We start from the raw sequence: 12,259 nt of genomic DNA, 5'->3' as shown, positions 1-12,259 counted from the left end.
TGAGCTGGGTACAACACTTACTTTTTGTTGAAGTAGGCATCAAAAAAGCACAAAAGCTTTAGAGCCAAACAGTGGGTCAGTAGGCCAGATAAAACAGGTTTACCTGCCTAAGTAGAATGTTTTAAACCTCTCAAGATGTATTTTTGAAAAAAGCATAAATTGCTATCTACTATGTTACAAATAAACTGCATAAGAATAAACAGCGGTATACTAAATTCCTATTCACATACTTGTTATTGATAAATCCAAATATATGCATATACAAATGCAAGGCAAATAAAATGTCCAAAACTGAAAGTGGACCAAATAGAATCAGATAATTCTCCCAATGGTTCAGTGGGTTTATCAGTCGAGCAACTGAAGCATATACACAAGGAAAATCTGTTCTGTGGCTGATTCATACAGAGTCATCATTCTGAAGAAGCCCATTCACCTCATCAAATTCTTATCAGTCCCATTTCTCTGCTCTGTTCCTACAATTGTATTTTCTTCTGTCAATCCAATTTCCTATTAAATCATTGGCTGTCTCTGCTTTCACCATCCTTTTGGTCAAAATGTCCAAGACATCATTACACTCAGCATAAAAGCATAAGGAGTTCTCCCTCATACCCAAAACATTAAATCTATACTGCCTTTCCCTTGTCATGAACTATCGGGGATAACATTTTTTTATTTATCTAAACACACCATAAATGAGTAATCTCTATCAAATTTTATCAGCCCACCCCTTCAACTTCGTTTGCTCCAAAAGCAATCACCTCAGTTTCTCCAGTCAAATTTTTTGCTGACATTCTTCAGTGGGAACATTCCAGCAAATCTATCCACCCACCCTCATAGCTCTCAAGGATCTTCACAACCTTGTATAGTGGCCAGTAATGATTACAGTACACTAGCTATCCCTACCAAAGTTTTGTACACATTAAGTAGAGTCCCTCTGCATTGGCAATCAGCACCGCAACGTTTGAAACCAAGATCATTCAGGTTTTGCTGGATACTCTCAATATACAACTGCTACCTTCAAAAACTTATGTACAGGAAACATCATTTCTCTGCTCTGTCATTTTTAAAGCATTTTGTTCCAGTACCCATATGGCCCTTCCTAATCTCCTCTGCTTTCAATTGTCTGCTAACCCTACTAGAATCAACTGGTATAAATCTCAGATGTTTTTCCACATTCTAGGTATTCACTCCCTCTGAGATAATATATTTAAAACCTGGTTTTAATGTGAACCATTGGGTGAGGAAAAAAAACCCAATGCTAATTTGGCAGGCAGTAGTGAGCCAGACACCGCAGCGGACGGTGCTGGAACTACAGCTGTTTGCAACATACATTGGGAAGAGAGGACTGAGTGTAGCATATCAAAATTTGCTGATGACACTAAATTGAGTGGAAAAGCAAATAGCACAAGGGATGCAGAGAGTCTGCAGACAGATCATAGATTAGTTAACTGAGTGGGCAAGAATCTGGCAGATGAAGGACAATGCTGGTTAACGTGAGGTCATCCATTTTGGAAGGCAAAATAGAAGCTCAGAGTCCCCAAATACAGGCAGTCCCCGGGTTACGAACAAGTTCTGTTCCTGAGTCCGTCTTTAAGTCGGATTTGTACGTAAGTCAGAACAAGTACATCCGGTATTATTTAGCTTCAGTTATTCAAATGTTTGTTTTGGTATATATTTTACCTTTCTATGCATATAAAACACTTAAGAAACGTATGTATTCCAATAATTAAACCACTACGTTGCTTAATAATAATTGTAGCTTTCATCAGGGCAGGGCCTTTCACATGCTCCATTATTCTCACTTTATCCTTTATAATTATTCTGATCATTGATCGACTGTAGCCTAACGCTTTTCCAATGACCAATGGCATTTTACCTCTTTCCAATCGTTTTACTATTTCCACTTTATTTTCAATCGCGATCGCTTCCCATCAACAGAACAGAAACACTGCGGGCGGCGTGTCTTGACATCCGCCAGCTCCCGCAGTCTGCTGGGTCCTAAGGACCACCCCATTTAATTCCCCAGGTCATAAAGTCCACCACACTGAGTCAGGTTAAATATGACAAGTGGGGGCTGTGCTGGGTTTGGGTACTTGATCCTCCAAAATATTCCGCGTGGGAATTTAAACTGGAGGTGGCAGTGTTACTTTTACAAGGTTGAGTTGCAAGCTCGACATCGACCCGGCACGGATGGTACAGGAGTCACTGGATCAACATCAACCCGGCACGGGAGCAGTCTGTCAATGGATCGAAATTGGGAACCTCTGTTCTCCAGCCCGGCGCTGATCTGACTGTGCCACCAGCCGATCAGAACAGGGAGGGGGAGAGGGAGGGGCAGGGTCAGAGTGAATCTTGCTAAGAAAAAGTTAAGCCAAATACAAAGTTAAACACTCAATACTGTGTCAACAGCAACAACTTAAAATGGCAGACAGCGTCGCGATCCAACTTAAAATGGCCGACGGCATTTTCTTTCCTCGGTTCATAAGTTACAAGTTGTCCGTAAGTCAGATGTTTATAACTCAAGGACTACCTGTAGTGAAAGATTGCAGCATGTTGTTACGCAGAGGGACTTCGAAGTGCTCATATAAGAATCACAAAAGGTTGGTTTGCAAGTGAAAAGGGTCATCAAGAAGGCAAATGGAATTTTGGCCTTCATTGTGAGAGGCACTGAGTTTAAAAGCACAGAGTTTAAACTGCATCTATACAGTGACAATGAATCTGGAGTAGTGTGTAGTTTTCAACTGGGGGAATATACTGGCTTTGGAGACAGTGCAAAGGAGGTTCATCACAGGCTGATTCCAGAAATCAGAAGCTTAACCTTTAAGAGATGGCATCTCCTGGGGCTATACTCACTGGAATTCAAATTCAGAATGAGAGAGGATCTTATAAAAATACAAAATTTTGAAATGGTTATGTAAGATATAAGCAGTAAAGTTGTTTCCACTGATAGGTGAGACCAGAATCAAGGGACATTGCTTCAAATTTAGGAAGTAAATTTAAGACAGAAATGAGGAGGAACTGCTTTTTCTAGAGAGTAGTGAATTTGTGGAACTCTCTATCAAAAGAAGCAGTAGAGGCTATCTATTAGATATACTTAAAACAGATTTTTACCTAGTAGGGGATTAAGGGTTATAGAGAAATAGCACATAAGTGGAACTGAGTCCATGACCAGATCAGTTATGATCTTATTGACTGATGGAGCAGGTTCAACAGGTCAGATGGCCTACCCTTGTTCCTATTTCTTATGTTATCCATTAGTCACAACTGATTGCTCTCCAACTTAGTGCCATTTTTTAATTCAAGCTTTCACTGACCATTCTATTTCTACAAATTTCAAATCTTGTCAACCAGTCTTTTGTGGTTTAATAACAGAAAATACTAGAAATAATCAGCAACTCAGGCAACGTATGTGAACAGAAAAGAGCTGGTCAAAGACCTTTTATAATTTTATGTAGTAAAATACATTTAATCAAATGTTTTATTAAAATTCAAGTACAGAAAATGTTCCCTGCATTCCTTTTATCAATCTTACAAATTTAAAAAAAAGGTATGTTAATCATTCATGACCTTCTGCAAGTCTACATTAACTAAGTTAAACCTCTGCCAGTGCCCATTAATGTTTTCCCTTTGGTTATTGTCTCAACCACCAAAAACATGAAAAGAACTAGCCTGTAGTTACTGGGAATAAAGTACTGGTAGTTAATCTCAGACTCCCAGTACAGGGCAATAGGTATCAAACTGAAACATCTATTGTTCCTCTCTCTTATCTGACTACTTTCAACATTCCTGTTATTTCGCCTTTACACTTCTACCTATTCTTATAGGAATAATATAGGTCAATTTCAATTGATCAGATTACTTAAATAAAAGTAGCCCCTATTAATTTCAGATTATCCCCATTCACAAGAGCCTAGGCTGATATTTTTTTTCGACAGTTCCTTTAAACTCATTTGGTAAACACTAAAAGGTCAAGTCACTGCTACTATACAGAGTAATGCTGCAATCAATTTGTTCACAATAAAATCCCACAATACAGCAATGTGAGACATGGACAGTTAGACAAAAATTTGAACTAAATTTATTATCTAAGTACATATATGTCCCAAGGTGGTTCAGTAACATCAGTCTCTATGGTAAAGGAGTCCTTGAACTACCTTTCACTGGCCTTACAGAAGAATTCAAATATTCTAAGGTTCATCTATAGATGTCACTCAAAGACTCTCATGACAAGACCATCAGTCATGCTGCACAGACCTTATCAAATGGGTGGAATTCGACCCCAGCTGATGCGCTGCAGCAAACAACAGCAGCCCTTAGGCATACAGACACTGTGATGTGGGTCCAACAGGGTGGGGGGGGGGGGGGAGTGCTTTGGTCCGGCAGCAAGTGGACCCACCTGGCACAATGCCACAATTCCACAGTGAAGGAAGATGGTTATCAAGGAAGTGAAGCAACAAGAAGAGTCAGACAGAAGTGCAGCGGCTGCCTCCCTGGCTAAGCAGGGCAATGTATGCGGTGGTGGGAAAGCTTTGAGAAGAGGAAAATCAGCTGCAAGGACATATGGGAGATGGAAGCAAAGAGACTTAACTTTCTCATCACAGCTACATATGATGTTCTTCCATCACTGAAAAACCTCCACCAGTGGTTCAGTGAGGACCCAACTTGTTTCCTGTACCTGTTTCCACCAACCCTCAAGCATATCCAGGCAGGCTGCAAAGCCCACCTCACACAAGGCAGACACACGTGGCATCACAACCAGGTCCTGAAAAGTCTGGCAGCAGCAATCAAGACCAAGAGAATAGTAACCAACTCTTTGCTGCCCAAAATAACTAATGCTTTGACACCAGCAGCATTCATCTGAGGGGGAAGGAAAAGACCAACTAATCTCCCTCTTAAGCCAGAAACAGGAAATGCTGGTGGATGTCAATGAACAACTCACCTTTCCACCAGAAATTGCTACCACCAATCTTAGGTCAGATTTGGTTCCCTGGTCCAATTCATTACAAATTATCTACATCATGGAACTCATAGTCCCGTGGGAGGATTCAGCGGCTGAAGCATATGTCTGCAAGACACTACTCTATGCAGATCCAGCAGCTGAAACTCAGCAATGGGGCTGGAAAACCAAAGTTTGTTTTTTGGAAGTGGGTTGTAGGGTATTTATAGCCACATCCACCATCAAACTGCTGAAGGAGCTAGGGATCCACGGTCAGACTCTACTGCAAACCATAAGAGCCACATCAGAGGCAGCAGAAAGAAGCAGTCTCTGGCTTTGGATCAAGCAAAAAGACCTGGACTCCTGATGTTCTCCTATACCAGAAGAGTGGGAAGACACAACAGGAAGTGACTTGGGATGCCAAAAGTCATCTTTGAGCCCTCTGGAGATGGGGTGGGCTAATTGATGAAACAGCGAGGAAGGAGGATGCCCACTTGAAAACCCCTGCATGTCATCCTTGTGCCACTCCCAACATCAAGGCAGTCTCGAGCAAGTGCTCACAACCCATTAGTACAAGAGACATTAACATCATACCTGTGTTTTTTGATTTTATTTGTCACCATGTGCATACAATCCTGAGATTTGTTTTCTTCAATGTTCAAAGTAAATTTTATTAACAAAGTACATATGTATCACCATATACAACCCTTGTGGGCATACTCATCAAATCTATAGCCCAGTAACTATAATAAGATGAACGAAAGATCAACCAAAGTGCAGAAGACAACAAATGTAGATATAAATAAATAGCAATAAATAACACTGGACACACTAGAAGCTGTGTTAGAACAAAAGAACCTACAGAAAATCCAGGCAATTCTGAACAATGTGTCTCACCCTCCGCATGCCACTTTGGCTGAATAGAGAAACACTTTTAGTAATAGACTAAGACAACTGCGCTGCTCCAAGGAACGCTATATGAGGTCATTCTTACTCTCAGTCATTAGGTTCTATATATAGCCAGGGAAGTGATGATCTCCTCCTGTTAGACCGTTAGCGGCAACTTAATTTTTATTCCTTCTACTTTTCTTCTGATATTTATACCGGTGCACCTGTACTGCTACTGTGACACTGTAATTTCCTTTGGGATCAATAAAGTATCTATCAATAATGAAAACATGAGATACTGAGATAAAAGAGTCTTTAAAGTGAGATCATTGGTTGCAGAAACATTTCAATGATAGGGCAAGCCTGATGGTTGTAGGGTAGTAACTGTTCTTGAACCTGGTGGTGCGAGTCCCGAGGCTCTTGTACCTTCTACCTGACGGCAGCGAGAAGGGAGCATGACCTGGCTAGTGGGGATCTCTGATTATGGATGCTGCTTTCCTATGACAGTGTTTCATGTAGACATACTCAGTAGTGAGGAGGGCTTTACCTGTGATGTACTGGGCCGAATTCACTACATTTTGCAGGATTTTCTGTTCAAAGGCAGGAGTTGCCATACCAGCCCATGATGCAGCCAACCAGCATACTCTCCACTACACGTATATAGAAATTTGTCAAAGTTTTAGATATCATGTAGAACTTCCACAAACTCCTAAGGAAGTAGAGGCACTGCCATGCTATCTTCTCAACAATGAGTCTTGCTCAAGTTCAGTTACTGTCATTCATCCATACACATGTTCACTGCTATGTTTACAATCAACATTCCTCCAGGCCAAGGTGCATAATGCAGTATATATGCATAACCCACACAATTAATACATAAAGTAATACTACCACTAGTAAATTAACAAATAATAAAATGTGTATGATCTATTTCTTTTAGAGCAATGACCTTAGCACTATGTATTGATCTATTGTCCACGCATGCGCATTGTTCTCTCTCTCTCTGCAATGTGCTTTTATTTAATTGACATGCAGTTGTGCACAGACAAAACAAATTGTTGATGAGTACAAACCTGAACATCAGAAAATATCATGAATTGCACTGACAGTTACGGCACGATTACAAGCTGAAACAGCGAGAGTTAACCAGTACAGAGAAGGCCGTCATGGTTGCTAACAAACATGTGAGTACAGTGCATAGTAACAGTGAAAGAAACATTGAACTTAAAAGTGAGAATAACATGGCAACAGCTTCAGTTGGAAAAGTTGACAAATTTGATGCCACAAATGAAGACCAGAAGTCATATATCAAGAAGGCTAAACTGTACTGTAATGCAAAATCATGGAGGAGCAAAAGAAAGCCTCTACACTTCTTAGTTTAATGTGCCCAAGAACATATGGTCTCTTTCGCAACCTAGAATTCCTGAAAAGCCAGCAAGCAAGACATTCAACGAAATTACAAAATTACTTGAGCCCTAAACTGCTGGTAATAGCTGAGAGATTTAGATATTACAAGAGGAACCAGTCAAAATATGAAAGCATCTCTAAATACATTGCAGAACTGCGCAAACTTTCCCAGTGCAGGCAGTCCCTGGGTTACGAATGAGTTCTGTTCCTGAGTCCGTCTTTAAGTTGGATTTGTACGTAAATCGGAACAGGTACATCCAGTGCAATCTGGCGTCACTTAGTCAAACATTTGTCTTAGTATATACAGGCGCCCCTCCTTATCCGTGGGTTCTGCATCCAAGGATTCAACCAACTGCGGATCAGGAAAACCCAGAAGTTCTCTCTCTAGCACTTGTTGTTTGAGCAAGTACAGACTATTTTTTTCTTGTCATTTTTCCCTAAACAATACAGTATAACAACTATTTACATAGCATTTACATTGTATTAGGTATTATAAGTAATCTAGAGATGATTTATATGTACAGGCCGCCCCCAGGTTATGAACGAGTTCTGTTCCCGAGTCCGTCTTTAAGTCGGATTTGAAGTCAGGACAGGTACATCCAGTATTACTTAGCCTCAGTTAGTAAAACGTTTGTCTTTGTATATAGTATATATTTTACCTTTCTATGCATATAAAACACATAGGAAACATATGTATTTCAATAATTAAACCACTATGTTGCTTAGTAATAATTGTAGCTTTCATCGGGGCAGGGCCATTCACATGCCCCATTATTCTCACTTTATCCTTTATCTGTATCCTTTAAAGTTGTTCCAATCATTGACCAACTGTAGCTTAAAGCTTTTCCAATAACGATGGCATTTCACCTTTTTCCGATCGCTTTATTATTTCCACTTTATTTTCAATCGCAATCATTTTTCATCAGTGGAACAGAAAACTGTGGATTTTATGTTCTATCGCTGACTGGAAGTGAACCGTTTGATTGGCCTATCAGAGTTCTCTTTAGGAACCAGTTGACTTGATCAGCATTTCTGATCTGGCTATTGTTCACGATTGCATTTAATAATAAAAAAAACAGCAGCAACCGCAAGCAATGGGTCTCGTGTTGCTCGAGTCCTAAAGTCCACCTGCACTGAGACAGGTTAAATGGGACAAATGGGGGTAGAGCTGACTGGAAACGTGGGGGGATGGGGGGGTCAGGGTGAATCTTGCTAAGAAATATTTAAGCCAAACACAAAGTTACACACTCAACAGTGTTAATGGCAACGACTTAAAATGGCAGACAGCATCGTGATCCGACTTAAAATGGTGGACGGCATTCTCCTCCCTTCATTCATAAGTACGAGATGTCTGTAAGTTGGATGTTCGTAACTTGGGGACTGCCTGTACTGTGACTTTAGAGATGGAATTTCTGATGCAATAAGGGACAGGCTTGTATGTGCACAGCCAAAGCACTCAAAAGAGGCTATTATCCAAAAGAGCTAAGCTTGCAACAAGGCATTGAACATTGCAAGATTGTTAGAGACTGCAGCAGAACTACAGAAAAAGAGGTTAGAATGTGAAATACACAAAATGTCCCTGAATGGCGCAAAAACCCAAAAATGTTATCGCTGTGGCAAAGCCTCCCATGACACAAATGACTGTTGGTTCAAAGGTCTGCAGAAAGTGTCACAGATAAGGTCACATAGAGAGAGTGTGAAAGGCAAACAGAAAGCACAACTGAGTAAAAAGTCTCAAATACAAAACTAAGCAAATGTATATAGTTACCGAATGTAAAATAGAATCAGACAACAGAGTCTGACAAAGATGAACTGTCATGCCTAGAACTGTATAGTATTACTGAAGCAGATTGCAATATAGTATGGATCACAATAGATGTGTCTGGTGTAAAACTGAAAACAAAGCTGGATGCAGGGTCACCTTTGTCCATAATTCCAGAGGCTGACTACAACAGACTGTTTTCTATGATGCTATTAGAGAATACCTCAGTAATGCTAAAGACCTGCACAGGTGAAAAAGTGTCTCCCAAAGGCAAACTGAAGATAAATGTAACATATGGAGGCCAAACACAGCAGTTAGAACTTTACGTATTGAAAAGTGGAGAGCCAGCACTTTTCAGATGTGAATGGCTGAGAAGAATCCAGCTAGACTGGCAGTCAAAGTTCTGTGTGGTATCAACAGGCAACTGCAGCCCAAATGGTAGCATTAAGCAAGAGGCTGTCGCAGCTGCTTAATGCCAATCAGAAAGTGTTTGAGAAGGGAATAGATAAACAGATCTATTTCGTGGCCGAAAGCAGTGCTAGATGACAAAAAGTTCAAAATGCACCCCCACAGGCACGGCTACACCCGTGGGAATGGCTGTCGTCACCATGACAATGAGTATATATCGACTCTGCTGGGCCATTCATAGACTCTGTATTCCGGATTGACGTGGATGCGTATTTGAAGTGGTTGGAGGTTACACCAATGCAATCAAGCACCTCAGGGAAGATTTTCTCTGCTCTGAGGACCATCTTTGCCAGAAATTGGTTACCAGAACAAATTGTGAGTGACACTGGACCACAATACACATCAGAAGAATTCCGACTATTCACAAAGAAAAATGGCATCAGACATTTCAAATCAGCTCTTCATCACCTATCAACGAATGGGCTAGCTGAAAGGTTTATCCAAAGCTTCAAGAAGTCCATTAAAGCAATGAACAAGGAGAACATTTCTCTACAGCACGAGGTGGACAATCAAGTAACTTTTACTTTATTGATATGTAATTGTGCACAGACACAAGGTACAATACATGTTAAAAGTAAATAGCATAACGCTACCGGTGCTTCATGCGTGATAAGACCTGAGTGGTGGCAGGGAGTTCAGTATTCTTACAGCCTGGGGAAGAAGCTGCTTCCCATCCAAACAGTTCTTGTCTTAATGCTACAGCACCTCCTGAATTCAATGGTAGGGGGGTAAAGAGACTGTTGGATGGATAGTAGAGATCATTGACAATACTAAGGGTCCTGCATTTGCAGCGCTCCTGATAAATATCTCTGATGGGTGGAAGAGAGACCCCGATTATCCTCTCAGCAGTCTTCACTGTCCTTTGTAGGGACTTGCAGTCAGATAACTTGCAACTCCCGTACCAGACGGTGATGCAATCAGGGTCAGGACACTCTTGATGGTGCTCCTGTAAAAATTGGTTAATTGTTTAAAATGGAGGGGGGTGCCACAATTTCCTCAAGTGGACAGCAGCTGTATTTCTTAACCAAAGAGGTGGTGTTGAGGGACCAGGTGAGAGGAATTAACAGGAATAGATAGAATGGACAGCCAGTGCCTCTTCCCCGGGGCACCACTGCTCAATACAAGAGGATATGGTTTTAAGGTAAGGGGAAGAAAGTTCAAGGGGATATTAGAGAAAGGTTTTTACTCAGAGTGTGGTTGGTGCATGGAATGCACTGCCTGAGTCAGTGGTGGAGGCAGATACACTAGTGAAATTTAAGAGACTACTAGACAGGTATATAGAGGAATTTAAGGTGGAGGGTTATATGGGAGGCAGAGTATAAGGGTCAGCATAACTGTGGGCCAAATGGTCTGTGCTGTGCTGTATTGTTCTTTGAGATCATTTGTTAGATTCACTCCCAGAAACTTGGTGCTCCTAACTCTCTCCACGGAGCAGCCGTGTATCTGCAGTGATGAGTGGTCACCTGGACCTTCCTAAAATCTGCAGTCATTTCTTTAGTCTTGTCCGTGTTGAGACTCAAGTTGCTGTGCTGGCCACATTATCCCCTCTCTGAACACCATTCTGTCATCCTTCAATTTGATGACTGAGCAACAGTGTAATAATAAATAAATATAGTCAAGCAATCTTGTTCTGCCTAAGAGCAACTTACTATAAAATGATACCAGCATCACATTTCTAAAGCATTCAATAATATGAACTAATTTCTAACTGGAATAAGTGGATTCCGTGAAGCAGCAATAATGAACACAATGCATCAACCCCTCTGCTGACTGAATCATTTCACCTACAATCAAGTGTACAGGATGACCGTTACAACTGCCTAACAGCCGGCAGAAAGACAAATACTCACCTCACGGTATTTCCCGGGCCGGATGGGCGGGCAGGCCAAGGGCAGCAGCTCCAGGCTGCGAGCCAGGAGCCGGGTTGTGGATTGCTCCCACTGACAGGGCCCCGCCCCGCTCACTCAGGAGAATGGCATGCGATCGGACGCGGCCGTGCGATATGGACGAGCCGGAGCGGAGAAACGGGAGCTCCGATCACCGCCCGTCCGAAAAGAGCGACGAACGGCGTCAACGCCTACCGACTGAGCGCGTCAAAACCGGAAGGACACGCCTCGAGCCAGCTGACAGTTGCCGCGCGCGTGACGTCCGGCGGCTCGCGGTGGGGAGGCAGGGACGGAGACCTTACCGCTGATGACGTAGGTTCGGTGACGTCATGACTCGAGGGATCGGGTGTCGCACTGTTGGCAGTACCAGATGAGGTTAACTGAAACCTCCCTCCACTTTCTCTCAGGAGAACATAACAGCTTTCATGCTGCTTTTTTTTGGAAGAACAGGATAAGCCTTTTATTAATCTCCTAAGACATGTAGATAGAAGAGCTTGAGCTTGCAGATGTACAGTGCCCAATCTCATATGAACTAGCGATGTCTTGGATCTTGGATTGAACAAACACAGGTAATATCTGAATACTGCTGCTCTTTAGTTTTGAAGACTAGCATCCTTCTCAGGGAGGATATGTTGGAGATGAAGTGCAATATTGCAGTGAGGAAGACTGAGAGAAGTGTTATGGTCATGACGTGGCTTTGTTTTCACTGATGCGATCAATGTTGCAGGCCCATTGTTTATGAAAACGGCTTGCACTATGACAAAAAGCAACCACAAAATAGAGATGAATAAGGATAGTGTTCCACAATCCATCCCTGATGATGGATTTTAAAACTTAATTGACGTGGAAAAGCCTAATGAATAGTGGTTGGTGCAGCTTCCTGCATTGTTCTTGGAATTATAGGCCACGTTG

General features: G+C 41.8%; 1 protein-coding gene across 2 annotated transcripts in view; it reads right to left on the bottom strand.

Annotated features, from left to right (window-relative positions):
* wdr41 (WD repeat domain 41) overlaps positions 1-11,633 on the bottom strand; it is a 55,132-nt gene extending 43,499 nt beyond the window's left edge. The window contains exon 1 of one of the 2 annotated variants that reach the window (XM_059974494.1): positions 11,312-11,633. The gene's annotated coding sequence lies outside the window, so the exon portion shown is untranslated. The remainder of the gene's footprint in view (positions 1-11,311) is intronic. The other variant, XM_059974493.1, reaches the window with a different exon arrangement.
* Positions 11,634-12,259: the final 626 nt, after the last annotated feature.

This window comes from Hypanus sabinus, chromosome 7 (genome assembly GCF_030144855.1).
Source record: "Hypanus sabinus isolate sHypSab1 chromosome 7, sHypSab1.hap1, whole genome shotgun sequence".
Lineage (NCBI taxonomy): Eukaryota > Metazoa > Chordata > Chondrichthyes > Myliobatiformes > Dasyatidae > Hypanus > Hypanus sabinus.
The sequence above is the reverse complement of the archived record's forward strand: the minus strand, read 5'-3'. Positions and strand labels throughout refer to the sequence as shown.